General features: G+C 44.0%; 1 protein-coding gene across 4 annotated transcripts in view; it reads left to right on the plus strand.

Moving 5' to 3' along the window:
* SLC16A12 (solute carrier family 16 member 12) overlaps nucleotides 1-17,611 on the plus strand; it is a 119,661-nt gene that overhangs the window by 42,564 nt on the left and 59,486 nt on the right. The window contains exon 1 of one of the 4 annotated variants that reach the window (XM_030203060.1): nucleotides 15,646-15,683. The exons of the other annotated variants lie outside the window; for them this stretch is intronic. The gene's annotated coding sequence lies outside the window, so the exon portion shown is untranslated. Of the gene's footprint in view, nucleotides 1-15,645; nucleotides 15,684-17,611 lie in introns of those variants that run through there. 4 annotated transcript variants of the gene reach the window in all.

Below are 17,611 nucleotides of genomic sequence, written 5' to 3' on the forward strand. Positions count from 1 at the left end.
CTGGGTCTGTCTGTCTTCAAGGAATACAGTAACACAGCGGTTCCTAAACTGGGTGCCACTGCAGCAAACTTTCAGGGGTGCTGCAGTGCATCGCTCCCTACTTCCTCTCCCGTAGGTCCAGCATCTGCTGCTTCCTGCTTCTTCCCCCGCCACTGCTGCAGTGCTTGCAGCTTACATTTTTGGGTTGTCTGCAATTCATACAGGCAATGCGGGGACTTCCCTCTGCTGCGTATGGCCCTCGGAACAGGAAGTTGCATCAGAGAGGGCCAGACGTGGCAGACTGGGAGGGCCCTGGAGTTCCTGTGTGAATCGTGGATGGCCTAAAAATATAAACTGCAAGCACTGCAGCGGTGGTGGGGGAAGGAGAAAGAAGTGGCTGCGATCCTGGACCTACAGGAAGGAAGGTAGCGAGTGATGCTGGATTTGGGGAAGGCAGAGGTGTGCTGGTGTGAGAGGAGGGGGCTGCAGGGGAAAGGGAGATCCATGTGTGGGGTGGGGGGTGCCATATGAACTGGGGGGGGGGGGGGGTGCCGCAAACAAAAAAAAAATTGAGAGCCTCTGCAGTAAGAGTATCCTCCCCTTAGGATATTTACCTTGTTATTATTGGTATAGCTTTTTGGTAATACTATAATTCTAAGATTGTTTGTTTGAGCTCTTGGAATCCTATATATAGTGAATTTGAGATTGTTTTGTTTCCTGTGTGGTTTGTTTTATTTATTTTTCCAACTGATTTCTGTAAAGAGTGGTTCCTATTATACTGTTAAAATTTTAATTAAAAAAAGAAGTGGGAGACAGAAGAAGACTCAGAAGGCAATGGGACTTGCGATGACACAATACTTTATTGACACAAAAAGTTCTTAAGTTGTGAAAAACACTCTTCTTTCATAAGAGACGACATGGTGCTGTGTTTCGACTAGTGCCTGCCTCAGGAGTCTTACAGTAATGGATACAAGCATAAACAACAGACAGCTACCAAAAGGGTAGATTGGAGGTCTTTAAAAAGACCGTTGTGAAATTGTAAAATATAGTAACACTCAGTTCATTTCTACAGCAGCAAAACAAGACTTCTAGACGCGAAGTCACATAGATCATGGAATGACAATGCACTCCTGTGAAGAAACTGTGTGTTTTAAGCATGTAAAATGTATTGGATATTTTCCTGCATTATGTTCTGAAGTGTATTTCTTCTGTTTGGCCAGCAGATGGTGCATGTTTATGCTTAAAGCTGTTATAGAGGACTGACTTCTCTTTCTTTACTTGGCTCACAGATAATAGGAAGTGCCTGTAGTGATGTAACCAGTTTTTAGTTTTAAACAATTTTATTGATGACCTATCACAATCAATACAATATTCATACGCTATGTTCAAGATACATCAGGAAACAAGTGAACAACTTGTAATCATAACATAGGAGGTAGCCATCACTTTTCTCTAGCTTCCTCCCTCCTTACTCCCAGCTGTTCCTCCCTTATCCGTACCTCTATATCTCTCCCCGCAACCCCCCGTCTGCCCTTCCTTACCCCTCTAATATTCCTCCCCCCTGTAACCTCCCTCCCCCCTTTGTCCACCCCCCTTCCAGGCAGCTACATATCTCCAATAGCCCTGGGAAATTGACCTATTCACTGTCCAAAACCCTTAGCTAACTTCGCTGGGTCCAAGCTCAGTCGATTAAGGATGTAACTTTGGGCCCTAGGGGCTAAAGCATTAATATATGATTCCCATATTAAGTAGAATTTACGCTGTGTTTTGGGTTTATAATATGAATCTCGCAGCTCCATTAGTAGTAATGCATGCCACCTGTTACGCCATTGCCAAAACGACGGTGCCTCTAATTGCATCCAGTTAACTAAAATGCATTTTTTTCCCACGAGACATGCTTTAAAGATTAGCAGGTTATGACTAACGGTACCTTTCCCCTTCAGTAAGTCGACCCCCAAAAGGGCCGTCTCCGGTGTCAATGTCACCCTCTGCCCCAGGATTTCGCCTAAGAACTTCGCTATTTGCTCCCAGTAAGCGTATATCGCTACGCAAGCCCACATAGCATGATAATAGTTATGATTGGGATCTCCGCACCTACCACAAGCTGATGATTCTGGTGATGTAACCAGTTTTTATTCGAAACTTGACTGTTCTGGGCTCTGATTGGCCTGGAGTTTTGAAAATTACTCAGCAGATGCCTACCGTTGCTTCAGTCTTTTAGCCAGGAGGAAAGAGAGACAGATCTCTTTGCTGAGGCTTGGTAAATTATATGTCCTGACCTTCTCAGGTACTGTTTAGATAGTATACAGATATTTAGTTTTCTAATTGATCCATTTTTCAGTTACCTGTTATTGTTTGCTAATTGCACATTTTTTGTTCAGTGTTCAATTTTTATGAGAATAAAAAAAATTATTTGTTCGCTTTGTTTGTCTGTACTGATAATGAATCCTGGTGTTTTGTGTTTTGGGTCTGTGAGTACTTTCTGGGAACTGTGAGACCACTGGGAGTGTGGTTCCAGTAACCTAGAAATTATTGGTGATAATTTTGGGAGTGGGAGACTCGCCCAGTGGCGATGGGAGGAAGGTGCTAGTGTAGAGTACAAGCTGCAGGCGGAGCTGAGCTGTGCTGAGGATAGACTCTCTAAGTGGCCTTGGGGTAACCCCAGGTGGGTGGCTAGGCGTTTCATGACAACTCCCTTCTAATCTGTGTAAACTGCTCCACTTGAAAGAGTCTCTTATGAAAGAAGAGTGTTTTTCACAACTTAAGAACTTTTTGTGTCAGTATTGTGTCATTGCAAGTCCCATTGCCTTCTGAGTCTTCTTCCATCTCTCACTTCTTTGTCTCCAACATTAGCAGATAGCCATTAATGCCGAAAATAGAAAATCAGCCATTTTACAGCTGCTAAAAAAATGTGGCCTTAGTGTGCAGGAAAGACCCTTGTAAGGGCATGATAAGGCCAGTTTTTGCTGCAGCTTTGTAAAAGGGCCCCTAAGTTACTCCTCCACCAGTTGGCTGGAATTGGAGGTACATCTTGAACAACAAAGACCTATCACTGTATTTCATGTTACTGTTCCTCCACCATTCTGAGGACTGAGGGAATTGGGGACTGCAAACTATAAATTAAAATAAGAAGTTTTCATTGGGGGCGTGTCAAGATGGCGCCGTGAGCGGAGGTGTTGGAAGCGAGCTCCTGCCTACCACTTGCTGAATCTTGAATTATTTACCTGTTTTTTAAAATGCCGCATACCAAGCGTAAGGGGACGACTCGGGGGACTTCCCTTCACCCCGCGACGTCCACACCGGCAAGCGGAGGTTTGGAACGCTTCTTCCCCGCCTTGTCCCGAAGAAGCGGAGCGGAGTCCTTAGCAGGAGGGACCGGTGAAGCGATTCCCCCCGCAGGAAATAGAAGTTTCTCTCTCCCCGCCTTTCTCTACGACGCCTCCTTGCCCTGCAGCTGCCTTGAGCGGGACGGGGTTTCTCTCAGAACCCGGAAAGGGTTACTCCGAGGAACTCAGAGGGGAGTCCAACTCTGTAAGTTTATCTGCAGCTACAGGAGAGACGGAGGTGAGCCTGGGTAAGATCTGGCTGAAGTTATTAGAAATAGAAAAAACCCTGAGACAATCTTCGGATGAGGTAAAGACTTTGAATTTGAATGTACAGGAGGTAAAGAACTCCTTAGATCTGGCAAAACAAGACTTTTCTTCTAAGATTGAGGCCTTAGAGAGAGAGACAAAGCAAACTGATGATTTTAAGATGGCTGTGGTAAAAGATAATATGGAAATTAGAAGAAAACTGGAACAAGTAGAGAATTTTAATAGGAGATTAAATCTCCGAATATTGAATTTTCCTAGAATATTGGGAGAATCTCCAAAAGATATGTTCCAGAGATATCTAAAAGAAAACTTAAATTTTCCCCAAGAAGTATTTCCTCCTTTAAATAAGATCTATTATATACCAAGTACGATGAAGAAAGTTGGGACAGAGAACTCTATAGACTTACAAAATGTCACAGCCATTTTGGAGCAAACAATTGAAGAATCACCTGAAAGGGGGACGTTGATAATTTCCTTTGTATTTCAACAGGATTTAAATGCAATAATGCGTTTGTACTTTAAATCAACTAACCGTGTATTTGCTGGCCAAAAGATTTGGCTTTATCCGGATGTGACCAAGTCCACACAAGAAAAACGCAAAAAATTTCTCTCTATGAGGTCAAAAGTATTGGAATTGGGAGGTTCTTTCCTCCTGGCTTATCCCTGTAAATGTGTCATCAGGTTAAATCAAGTTAAATATATATATTATATGCCTGATCAGCTTCAGACTTTCCTAGACAATAAATAATGATAGAGTTGAGATATATATGGGACTAACGGAACCTATTTTCATTTATATGTTATGATTGTGTTATCTTCACTAATTCCTACCCCCCCCCCCCCCCCCCCCCATTATTGGGGTCTAAAGAAGCCAATGTTTTGTCTTTATTAGGACAATTTGCTTAATTATTTTTTCTTTTCTCTGTATTAATTATCTAAAGGCTGTATTACACTTTTGCAGTATGATAATTTCTGTATTAAGTATATAAAAATTAATAAAAATTATGAAACTAAGAAGTTTTCATTTAGAGTAGCTTCCTCTCCATGGGAGAAATGTTACTTCTGCCAAACGAAGAAAGTAATCTAAAAAGGCCATAATAATAATAATAATAATAATAAAAATAAAGTAAACAAGAAGAGCAAAACAAGCAAAAAGAATATGGACCCATTGACCTTTTTCTGTGCTGATGTTTTCCTATGTTCTTCTGGAGCTTTGAAGTTTAACCCAGCCCTGCGGTGATTCTCCAAATTCTGCTTGAGCAAGAGTCAGGGCAGCCAGGGGCACCGAAGTCTCTCCAGGAAGTCAGTGAAATGTAACAATACAAAATGAATGAGATGGGTCTTGTCAGTGAGAATCCATGACAGTAAGCCCAGGGCAACAGTGAGACATAGAAATAAATCCATTACTTTTAACAGGGCCTTTTAACCCTATGTTCTCCAGAATAAAAATAAATAAAACTTTGTTTGTTTCAGGCAACACAAAGGATGTCAAAACTGATCATAGTTGGATATAACTGCTGAAAGTGTAAGCTAGAAATATTCCATTAATTCAACATGCTTCTTTTAAGCCCTTCTTTTCAGTATTCATTTCGGAGAGAATGCGGAAATTTGTTTGAAACAGGAGCAGGATGGAACAGAAGCTATGTTTCTTCCACTGTACAGCAACTTAGGGATAGATTTTCAAAGGGGTTTAAGTGGGCAGGAGAGGCCCCTGCCCGCTTAAACGCCACTAAGCAGGCCGTGCTTGGATAATCAGCGGCTCGAGCACCGTGGCACTGTATGATTACTGCTGGGGTGGTCCGGGGGTAGAGTCGGGGAACAGCCTGCAGTTCTGTGAGCACCAACGACATTCAGTGCTGGTCCCTGCACACCTAACCAGGCAGATATGACAATACAGAAGGCAGTCCTAACTTTGCCTGGATAGCTATGAGGGTGCCAGCACTGGATGTTAGCTGGTACCTGCATAAACCACTGTGACCTGTGCTCAGAACTAGTGGTATAGCAAACCCAGTAAACTATAACTTCTGAGCCCACAACTGACCTGGATATTTAATTTTGGTGCCTGGACATGACCCGGCATTGAATATCTGGGTTAGATGTAATCTGTGCTGGTCAGTGGCTTTAAAACTGTTGGCCAGTTTGGAATGAATATCGAGAGATTTTAGTTTTGGTACCCAATCACAGGTGTTTAAGAAGTGATTGATGCAAATGGAATCTATGAGATAGTTCAGCTGATAAACAGGGAAGGGCAGGGGCATAGCCTGAAGTGCATTTTGGGTGGGGGCCCAAAGGTGGACTGAGGGGGCCGGATATTTTTCCCTTCCCCCTCCCCCCGCCACTGCCACAACTACTACCACCGCAATATTGAGGTATACCTTTGCTGGCAGGAATGTCAAGCCCCACCAGACGAAGAGGTCTCTTCCAAGTCCTGCCTGTGCTGCCAGAGCAGCACTCGAGTTGGCAACGCTCTTCAGCCGCCAACACTGGCATTTCCATGCATGCTTAGTTCAGTTGCTGAACCGAGCATGCGCAAGAGAGCTGGCATCAGAAGCTGAAGCGTGCCTGCTGACTTAAGTGCTGCTCGAACAGCACAGGTGGGACTCGTGGAGGAGACCTCTTCGGCTGGCAGGGTTTGGCAATCCCGCCAACCATTAAAGCAGAGGGGGGCCCATAGCCGAAGGTGAAAGCCAAAAGGACCCAGGTTCCTGAGGCCCCCCTTCCCTCGTGGCATAGCCATGGGGAAGGGGATGCACTCCTGTTTTAAGAAGTCCAACCAAACTCCTCTTTAAAGAACACCAACCAAAGTATGGCCTGGACCATAAAGAATGTTGTGCCTATAGGAGATTAGATAAAGGGAATATCATGTGTAATTTAGATACTAGAGACCAATAGAATAGAATGTTAATGTCATCATTTGGAAGCCAGAGATGGGTTTAGCAAATGAAAAAAGCAATTAGAAATATTGGACCCTAATAATTTAAACACTAGCATCAACATTGAAATGATATATGTATATTAAACACCACTATACATATAAGTGGCATTTCTATTAAGGGGTACCTGAATGTAGGCGTCCCAGTGTAGCACGGGGAGTGCCTAATCTATACCAGTGTCTGGGCACGCAGATTCCATTATAGAATAGTAGAGTAAGCCTGCATAGGCACTTAAATGAAGGTGTGCCCAGTTATGCCTAGTCCATGGCAGACATGAATGAGAGTACCTAGTGTGGCAAGCAGCATGCACAACTTACAATATTACATAACTTGTGGGCCCTTTTACTAAAGGGTTGCCGCACGCCAATCCGGAGCTACTGCAGGATCCCGGCGGTACGTTCCACCCCAGTGCGAGCCATTTCTGGCACTACAAAAAATTTCCTATTTCTGTAGTGCCGGTGCCGCAGCGCTGTGCGCTGCAGGGTTACTGCTGGGTTAGCATGAGAGCCTTAATGCCACCTCAGTGAGTGGTGGTAAGTGCTCAACTCTGAAATGACCGTGTGGCAAGTGGTTCATGTACCGCACAGCCATTTCTTTTTGAGAAAAAAAAAGACAGCCTTTTACCTGCGGCAGTAAAAAGGGACCTCAGCGTATATCAAAAATACACGCTGACAGTAGCACAGGCCTCCTTTTACCGCAGCTTAGTAAAAGGACCCCTGGGTGCATAAGTGGAAGGCACGCTCATGTCCTGGCCATGCTCCATCCATGTGTATACCCTTCTTGCAATTGTGTACTATGCCACTTAGGTGTGCCCTTACAGAATGGCGCTTAAGTTGCTTTCACGTGTATGTGGCATGTTTTTCTGCATTTGTGTACTCAAGTAGCATATACATGCCAGTGCTCAGTTATAGGGGAGGGAGAGGGAGAAGAGAAAAGAAAGCAGTGCTGGACTGGGGAGGTGAGGAAAGGAAAGGAAGCAGTGTTGGACTTGGGTGGAGGGTTGAGGGAAGGATAGGGAGCAATGTTGAACTTGTGGGGGGTTGAGGGAAGGAGAGGGAGCAGCCCTGGACTTGTGCGGGGGTTGAGGAAAGAAGAGGGAGTGTTGCTGGATTCACAGGGTGAGGGTGACAGAAGAAGAGGGAGAGGGTTTGGACTCATAGGGGGGGGGGGAGGAAGGAAGATATGCTAGACCCATGTTGGGGGGGGGGGGGAGGAGAGGTGCTGGACCTGCAGGGGGAGGGGACAGGAGAGATGCCAAACTATGGGTGAGGGATCTGGGGAGAGAGGAGGAAGATGGCAGACCTTTAGGGGAGGGTTCTGTGCAGAGTGAGAAATGGCAGACCACAGGGGAGGGTGCTGGACAGAGGGGGAAATGACAGACCACGGGGGAGGCTAAGGAGAAGGGGAGATGGTGGACCATGGAGGGAGGAAGAGAGATGCTGGACCCACAGGAGATGCAGCTACAGAAACCCTGATGGTATGATCCTTCCTGTGTTGTGTAGGCAATAAACTACTTTTAGCAGGCTTTCACTTCTACACATCTGTCAGCCAGACACAAGGAAAATCATGCCAAGACCATATTCATAAGTCCCATTGATTCTAAATGTTGCACTGATCATATTGAAAGCTTCAGAGATGTCAAACAATGGTCTAAACCTTGACACATAGCATCCACGGTAGAAAACAGCAGTGTTTCTGTACGATTTATAAAACCCCCATTTATATGGGTCTAGTAATCCAGCACGTTTTGCATACATATTTGCTTGATGTAATACCACCTTTTCTATCACTTTAGCATAGCAATAACTGGTAAGGAAGTAATGAGCCAGTAATTGACAAGGATAGACGGGTCTTAATACTTCTTAAGTAATGGTTGAACTGTTGCAGTTTTCAGTGGGGCACATAGTTTCCTAGCACCAATTATGTGAGCGCTAGGATAGTATTCCCTGTCATCTGCCTTAAAATCAAAGGTGAACAGGGATCATGTAATAATAAAGTAGGATTTAAAGACTTTAAAATAAAATTTCAGTCTCAGAGACCACATCAAATGTTGCCTAGTTATCAGTCATATTTTGCTGTCACTCCCTTGTGTTTCCCAATTCTTATTTTCCCTTCAGGACAGGTAAGTTGATAAGACACTGGGTGAATTCTGTCTCCTGCTGTTTGAGGAGCCAGACACCCAATTTTGGGTGGGCCTGGGCCCAAGATGGGTGGGCAGAAGAACCTCACCCCATCCCATAGATGATTTGGTCTCTCCTCTCGCCTGCATGCCATATGGTCTCTCAAATATCCCTCCTCTCCTGCACACCTTTAAATTTCAGATTTTCAGTGAGGAGCAACTAATACACACTGCTCATGTAGGCCCCACATCCTTCCCACTGATGCAGCTTCCTGTTTCCGCATAGGCGGGAATACGTCAGAGGGAAGGCTGTGGGGCCGGTGTAAGCAGTATGTATCAGTCGCTGCTTTCTGCAGGCGAAGATCTGCTATTTATAAGGTATGCAGGAGGGACAGTTGTTGGGAGTTTTCAGCTTGGGAATCTCTGCCGGCCACATCATAGGTGTGCGGCTACTGATGGGCCTGAGCTCAAAGTGGGTGGGCCTGGGCCCACCCAAGCCCACCCTTGGCTACGCCAATGGTTTGAGGTATTAATACTCACCACTGCTTCCAGTTTTCAGGTCCTTTAACCTCATAAGGACTTTCTTTTGGCAGCAGCTTCACTCTATTACTCTCTCCTTCAAAGGATCCTGGTGAGGTGTCCCCAATAACCCTATCCTTCCTGTTTTATATGTGGTGCTCTGTGGCTCAGGGGATAGGTGTGGGATGGCAACTCCTGATTAATTTGGTCTTTTTGGGAACAGGTCTCTCTCCTTCCAGTATGCACCAGGGCACAGCTGTGGACCAAACTGTCAACCCCTATGCTGGTTTCTCCTTCTCCTTAGTCCTAGAACAGGGAGCCAAGGCTCCTCTGGGCCCCAGAGTGGGATTCCCACTCAATAGACCTTTATATCTCCTCTTTACTGGATCCCTCTTGGATAGGAAAGACCTTTTCCTAGCTGGACTGCCTCTAGAAGGCCAAAGAGCAGACTCTTTCCTTGAACTCAGAGTTTTAATACTTCCCTCCAAAAGATTAAGCTTCAGTGCTATAGGGCCACTTTCTCAGAATTGACCACCCCCAAAAATGTTCTTCCTGACACTGTAAAGGAAAGCACATTTTTACGGCCTACTACTCAAGGTAACCTACTTGATTGTGTGCTTTCTAGTAAAAGAGAGATCCAAACAAGCATAATTATATTTTTTTAGTGACTCATATTGATGAAATTAACTTTGTATAAAGGTGCAGTATAAAGTGTGCCAAATCATGAAACCAACAATTTTGAAAATGACTCAGAAAGAAGGAATATTGAGAAGGATTTGAAGCAGGAAAGCAAAACTGGAGAAAGGCAAGAAAGACATTCTCCAAAAGTGATAAGCCTATGAAAGGAACACTTTGAGTCTGTGTATCTTCCCCCTAATAACTTTTCTGTTTGATGGCTTGTCCCAATCAAAATTTCAGAACATGTGAGGGATGACACAGTGCAGGTCTGACTTAATTAGGCAAAATAGGTGGGTAAATGGCTCTTGAAAATTGTTTTTCATTGCATATATACCAGACAAAGCTTATGTGTACAGGATTGTTCTGGAATGAGTGATGTTAAGTTTAGTTATGAAAATACCAGGAGGGGAAGAGGGTGTTCAGCCATGAGTGTGAGGGGAAGTGCGAAGCCGAAGGTTCGTTTATGGCATCTAATACTCTTGCACTGGCCCTGACACAAGGACTCTGAAAGAGGTGGGGGGGGGGGGGGGGGGGGGGGTTCCCAGAATTACACATATCCTCAGACTGCAGATGTGCACGTACATCCTGAAAAGTAGACTTGTTTAGTTGTGACTGGACCTTCTTGTCTCAGTTTCTACTCAGAGGGGAAAAAAATTCTTCATAAATTAGGCAGAGAGACTGCTAGGACAGGAGAGACAAATGGTATGGTGATATTCTAAAGCAACTATAAATTACTTGTGCATTTGCAAAGGGTTCAGTAACTGCTGCTGTCACAAACCAGGATAAGCATAATTATATATTGCCAGATATTGATGATACATTATTATTACAAGTTGATTTCTATGCAGATACAGTGCACTGCTTTTCAAGAATTGTGACTTGTCAATGAGTGGTCACTTTTATAGCTCTGCAGCTATTCCAAAATGTAACTGCACTTTGGAAAGACAAATATGTTTCCCATCATTTCCTGTTTTTTTGACATTGTAGTACTTTCTGCTGCTTCCTCTAGACTTATTCAGCTATGCTATAGTTATGTGCAGATCCTAAATAAGTAGGGGTTACTACAGAGAAAAAATCTGTAGGATGGCTTGGCTGATAGCATATTATGGACAATGATTTCAGTATTCTGCACCAGAGAATAGAAGTACAGCACTATAAATCTTTGTGGAGATTCTATGATGTCATCACAGATTACGGAAGCTGCCCATTAGAGAAGCCAGTACGATTACTGAAGGCATTAAACCATACTAATCAAGTACGTAGCATGACGGGGGGAGGGGGAGAGACAATCTGCTCTCAGGTCCCTCAATACATCTCCTGGGCTTGTTTCTTGGAAACCAGTGGTGATGATAGAGCATAGTAGCATTGCTCATCAGAGTATGATATTTTTGGAACACACAAGAATCAAAGAACTGATGTCATCTCTAGCCTGGTGGTAGTGGCAATTTGGCACGCGCTACCCATGCGTTATCCCTACCATGGCTTAATAAAAGGGCCCCTTAGTTATCAACCTAGACTACTGTTACAATATATGTTTGATTTATTCTTACCGTACACCGCCTTGAGTGAATTCCATGTACTCTCAATGGGACCTTTTTACTAACATGGAGGGTAATTTTATAAAAGGTTTCTGAAGTGAGGAAGCCAAATAGGCACCTATTTTATAAAGACACATAGGTGATCATGTGTTTTTATAAAATAGCAGCACAAATTCTATAGAAATTATGGGTAAAATATCCCTGAGAAAAGAAGTTACCCCTGATGCAACTACCCCGAAACAAGGATTCCTTGTTAGAATTTTCCTGTTCTGATGAGATAAATGACTGTGTTTCAGATTTTTTCATTGAAAGGGGTTTTTTTTGTATGTGTGTTGTGTGTGTGTGGGGTCCGGGGGGGGGGGGGGGGGGGGGGGATTGGACATTGTTGTTTACATTTTTGGATTACACACTGTTGTTTAAACTGTTTTGTATGCCGGCTGGCCAAAAATCCATGCTAACATATTAACACAGCATACTGAATGGGTGCCTGGGTGTTTTAGAAATAGGAAGATTATTTTAACACTTATGAATCAGATGCAACTGCTCATTTGGTGTGGAGGCCATTAAACAACCCATGGTATCCAGAGTCTTTTCCCGACAGTGGTAGAAAATAGTCTTTCAAGACTGCCTGGCTTATAGGAAATCCTCTTGCCTTTTCCCAGTAGAATAAAAATCCACCCCACACACAGCAATTGGGGTCATTCCAAAGAAAAATAGTTTACTGAGATACTTCATGCAGATGTATAATTTGGCAAATGTTAAATCAAAATCTGATGCAAGTCATGCAAGAATTAAAAAAAAAAAAGCAAAAGTCAATACAGTCTGTAAAGTAATCACTGAAAAATCTAAACACAGGGGTTCTTCGATCACTCCCTAGCACTGACTCTTTTAGAAGGGAGGGTCACCCCCTCCCATATTGGTACCTATAAAATCTGATGCAGACTCTCTCTCTCTTCAGCAGAAGAACTGGAATCCTTCTCCTGAAACTACTTCAGCTGAATCCCTTTCAGACAGCAACCTTGTTCGATTCCCACCTGTTTTGCACTCCTCTCTCTGACACCAAACAGAAACGCCACTTCTTTGACTTTGGTCAACTTGTTGGTAAAAATACAAGAGGGTCAATATTCAGCCGTTGGTGATGAGCATTTTTTTAAATGCTGACCACCACTGGCTAAGATAAATGTGAATATTCAATGCCAGGTCATGTCTGGGCACTAGAATTGAACATCTGGATCAGCAACGATACCCAGAATATTTGCAAGTATAGCCAATATTTATTCCCCCCCCCCACTCCATCAGTGGCCCTGGACAAGAGCCTCTTCCCTTTTAACTGTCTCCTCAGCTCGAAACCTTGGGGTCATCTTTGACTCTTCTCTCTCCTTCTCTGCTCATATCCAGCAGATTGCCAAGACCTGTCGTTTCTTTCTTTACAACATCCGTAAAATCTGCCCCTTTCTTTCCGAGCACTCTACCAAAACCCTCATCCACACCCTTGTCACCTCTCGTTTAGACTACTGCAATCTGCTTCTTGCTGGCCTCCCACTTAGTCACCTCTCCCCTCTCCAGTCAGTTCAAAACTCTGCTGCCCGTCTCATCTTCCGCCAGGGTCGCTTTACTCATACTACCCCTCTCCTCAAGACCCTTCACTGGCTCCCTATCCGTTTTCGCATCCTGTTCAAACTTCTTCTACTAACCTATAAATGTACTCACTCTGCTGCTCCCCAGTATCTCTCCACACTCGTCCTTCCCTACACCCCTTCCCATGCACTCTGCTCCATGGATAAATTCTTCTTATCTGTTCCCTTCTCCACTACTGCCAACTCCAGACTTCGCGCCTTCTGTCTCGCTGCACCCTACGCCTGGAATAAACTTCCTGAGCCCCTACGTCTTGCCCCATCCTTGGCCACCTTTAAATCTAGACTGAAAGCCCACCTCTTTAACATTGCTTTTGACTCGTAACCACTTGTAAGCACTCGCCTCCATCTACCCTCCTCTCCTCCTTCCTGTACACATTAATTGATTTGATTTGCTTACTTTATTTTTTGTCTATTAGATTGTAAGCTCTTTGAGCAGGGACTGTCTTTCTTCTATGTTTGTGCAGCGCTGCGTACGCCTTGTAGCGCTATAGAAATGCTGAATAGTAGTAGTAGTAGTAACTGATCCTCTCTTGGGTACCTGGCACTCCTCTTTTTAGCCTCAGCGCATTCCTAGGCAGATATTCAGGAAGAAGGAAAAGAAAAAGTAACAAGAGCCAAAGTGAGTTCATGAGTTTTAAGACAACATCTCTCTTCCTCCCCCCCTCCCCCCAAAGTATCTTTCCATGGGTAGCGTCTGAGACACTACACGCTCCTCCCTCTGACCTCCTCACTCTGTGGATAGTTTTGTGACACAGTTGCATATACATCACATGTACTGTCTTTTAATCATTTTCCTAACCAAACTGACAATTAGCCTGCTCAGCAGTTCATTGCCGGTGACACAGATAAAAAGAGATAATGCCCCACCCTCCTGAAACTGTAATGTAAAGTAATCTCTTCAACTTCATGTCAACATGAAATCTGATGTCGGAAATAAAAATATCTAAACTTTTATACTACAATTCTTACCTGATCTATAAAGCAGTGGGCTTTCTTTTTAAGCTAATGCAAATGATTTCTACATGGCAAATCTGTGTGCATGCCTAGAAATTATCTCTCTTGACATTTTAAACAAAAAACAGCAGGAAAGCGAATTCTTCTAAATGTTTAGCACTGACCTTTTACCTCCTATCACTGCAGACAGTGGGAGACACCCTGTTAAGACAAGGCAGTGCTGATGCTGTTGTTGCTACACACTGCTAACATTTGCTCAGGCTTTGGCCTCACCCCAAGGAAGTGCTTCAACCCTTTTTCCACATTCCTCCTTCTCCTGGGGCCTAGGCACCTTCAGTCCACCCACCACCCTTCTTCTCCCTGCTCACTCAGTCTCCCAAAGCAGCACTACTGCACATGGCAGTCTTGTTAAACGATGGCACCTGCAGCCCTATCTCCTTCAGGGTGAGCTTCCTGCTTGGACAGTATAAGGAGGGAGGGGGTGGAGAAGTAAACTGAGGCTGGAGCTGTTTGATTGCCAGCAATTACATTGTCAATTTTGAGGGCTAGATGCATCAAAGTTGTCGGTAATTCCCATTCCCTACCGATTTCATAGCGAATCGATAGGGAACGGGAATTCACTAAGGAAAGGGAATGCAAATGAGCTACTCGTTGTAGCTCATTTGCATTCTCTATTCCTTCGTTACCTGAGTCGGAGAATCGGGACGTCCCTTTTGATTATGCTCCTCTTCCAGGTCTCTTCAGCCAGTCAAAGCACGTCTAGCTTGCAGGTGCCAGCTAAACGCACTCTGATTGGCTGAAGAGACCTGGAAGAGGAGCATAAAAGAACTTTTTTAGTTCTAGCGTAAATAATTTGGGGTAGTCTTTTTTTTTCCTTTTCTGTCGGGTCAGCCATGTTGCTGTCATGAGAGCAGGAGAGGGGATCAGAGAGTCCGGAGGAGCGCGGGGGGGGGGGGGGGGGGGGGAGATCTGCCCGCCGCAACAGCAGCAAAGAAGGGATGCAAAAGTGAGGGTAGGCGGTAGGGATGGAGATCCGCTGTGAGCAAAATGGCGAAAAAACAAATAAAAGACCAAGTGCAGGGAGAGTACGTCCATAAAGGATGCCCCTCACGTGCGCTCGCTGCTTTTTTTTTTATTTTTTACCTTTTTTGGTGCCTTTTTCTTTCCGATTCCCTCACAGGAGCCCTAACGAGAGGTGCAGACCTCCCGTTAGGGTTCCCACGGTAAAGGAATCTGAAAAACGGTAGTGCATCTCATTATAATGAGCTGCAACGGTAGTGCAGCTCATTATAATAGCCTTTAGACAATTTGCATTCCGTTTTCGTTGCCTGCTACCGTGACAGGAAAAATGCCCTTGGTGCATGCCCTGGTAAACTACTTGCGTTTTAAACTGCCTGGAACCAGTTTAAAACGCAAGTTGTGGGCTCGTTAGGTTTTGTGCATCTGGCTCTAAGTTTCTACTGACTACAGGCTCCCTGTTCTTGGGGGCTGGTGTAGAGAAGCTTGCATCCTGGAGGTGAATGTGTGGCTGCACAGATGGTGCCGTCAAGAGTGTTCCGGCTTCCTGGACGATGGGATGCTTTTCCAGTGGCTGCTGATCAGAGATGGTGTCCATCTATCAAAGGGAAGAAGTGTCTTTTCAGCAGCAGACTGGCTAACCTACTGAGGAGGGCTTTAGACTAGAATTGTTGAGGCAGGGTGATTACAGCTCCCAGATAACTATAAGTCCTCAGGTAAGTGAAGCATTAAATATCTCTACACAAATGGGAAAAAGGGGCAAGTCTGGAAAGCAGTATATACTAATGTCCGAAGTATGGGAAATAAGATTTTAGATATTGAGGCTGTGATGGAAGAGGCTAATTTGGATTTAGTGGTCTTCATCATAAAGCATATCAGTACAGACTTAAAAATCTCAATATGTATAGTTTGGAAAAAAGGTGGGAGGGAAAGATATGATAGAAACATTTAAATACCCACACGGCATAAAAGCATGGGAGGCAAGTCTCTTTCAACTGAAAGGAAACTCTGGAACGAGGGGGGGCATAGGATGAAGGTAAAAGAGGATAGACTCAGAAGTAACCTGAGGGATATTTCTTCACTGAAAGGGTGGTGAATTCATGGAACTATAAAACTGGTGGAGACAAAAAGAGTATATGAATTCAAGAGAGCTTGGGAGAAGTACATAGGATCTCTAAGAGAGTAGATGGCATGGATGGGCAGACTGGATAGTCCATATGATCTTTATCTGCCTATATTTTTCTATGTTTCTAGAGCAGATGGATTTATTTATTTGGATTTTGCTCACACCTTTTTCAGTAGTAGCTCAAGGTGAGTTACATTCAGGTACACTGGATATTTCTCTGTCCCAGGAGGGCTCACAATCTAAGTTTGTACCTGAAGCAATGGAGGGTTAAGTGACTTGCCCAAGATCACAAGGAGCAGCAGTGGGATTTGAACTGGCTACCTCTGGATTGCAAGACTGGTGCTCTAACCACTAGGCCACTCCATGGATGTGATTTTTGTTAGATCAGGTAGGTATGTAGATTTGTATATACAGTAGTTTGTACCATGTATTAATTTGTTCTGAAGACCTCCTAGATCCTGTTTCTTGGGTACTGAGCAGTCTATACATTGGAATTTAAAAATTACAAATACCATAGACAGCCAAAAAAAATCAAATAAATGGATCCTTGAACAAATTCTCACTAGAAGCTCACATGACTAGATTTAAACTATCATATTTTAACCATCATATGTGACAGCCAGAGTACCCAGAAGAAGCAATTATGCTAGAAAAGGTTGAAGGAAAATAAGGCATGGAAGATCAGCAATAAGCTGGATTGACAATCAGGACAACAATGAATGCTCCATTAAAAAAAAATCTCTACACACAAACAGAAGATAGGACGTTCTGGAGAAAGTCAATCTATATGTTGGCCAGTAGTCAGCTTTACTTGACAGCAGTTAATCAAATGAAATTTATACAAATTGTCCAGATCAATCAATGACAGCTGGATGGCAACCCTGCCTGATACCACTGCCTTCCCTGAGCTGTTTTTTCATAACTATAGTCCTTTCAGCAATTTGCCATCAGATAGTTGAGAGAAAATGGAGGTAGCAAAGTGCAAAATGATGCATGTGGGAAAGAGGAACCCAAACTATAACTACGTCATGCAAGATTCAGCGTTGGGAGTCACAGACCGAGAAAGGGATCTAGGTGTCGTTGATGATACGTTGAAAACTTCTGCTCAATGTGCTGCTGCGGCTAGGAAAGCAAATAGAATGTTGGGTATCATTAGAAAAGGGATGGAAAACAAAAATAAGGATATTAATCTGCCGTTGTATCGCTCCATGGTGTGACCGTACCTCGAGTATTCTGTTCAATTCTGGTCGCTGCAGCTCAAAAAAGACATAGTGGAATTGGAAAAGGTGCAGAGAAGGGCGACAAAGATGATACAGGGGATGGAACAGCTTCCCTATCAGGATAGGCTGAAGAGGCTGGGGCTCTTCAGCTTGGAGAAAAGGCGGCTGAAGGGAGATATGATAGAGGTCTATAAGATAATGAGTGGAATGGAATGGGTCGATGTGGAGCGTCTGTTTGCGCTTTCCAAAAATACTAGGACAAGGGGGCATGCAATGAAGCTGCAGTGTGGTAAATTTA

The sequence above is a fragment of the Microcaecilia unicolor genome, chromosome 5, assembly GCF_901765095.1.
Source record: "Microcaecilia unicolor chromosome 5, aMicUni1.1, whole genome shotgun sequence".
Lineage (NCBI taxonomy): Eukaryota > Metazoa > Chordata > Amphibia > Gymnophiona > Siphonopidae > Microcaecilia > Microcaecilia unicolor.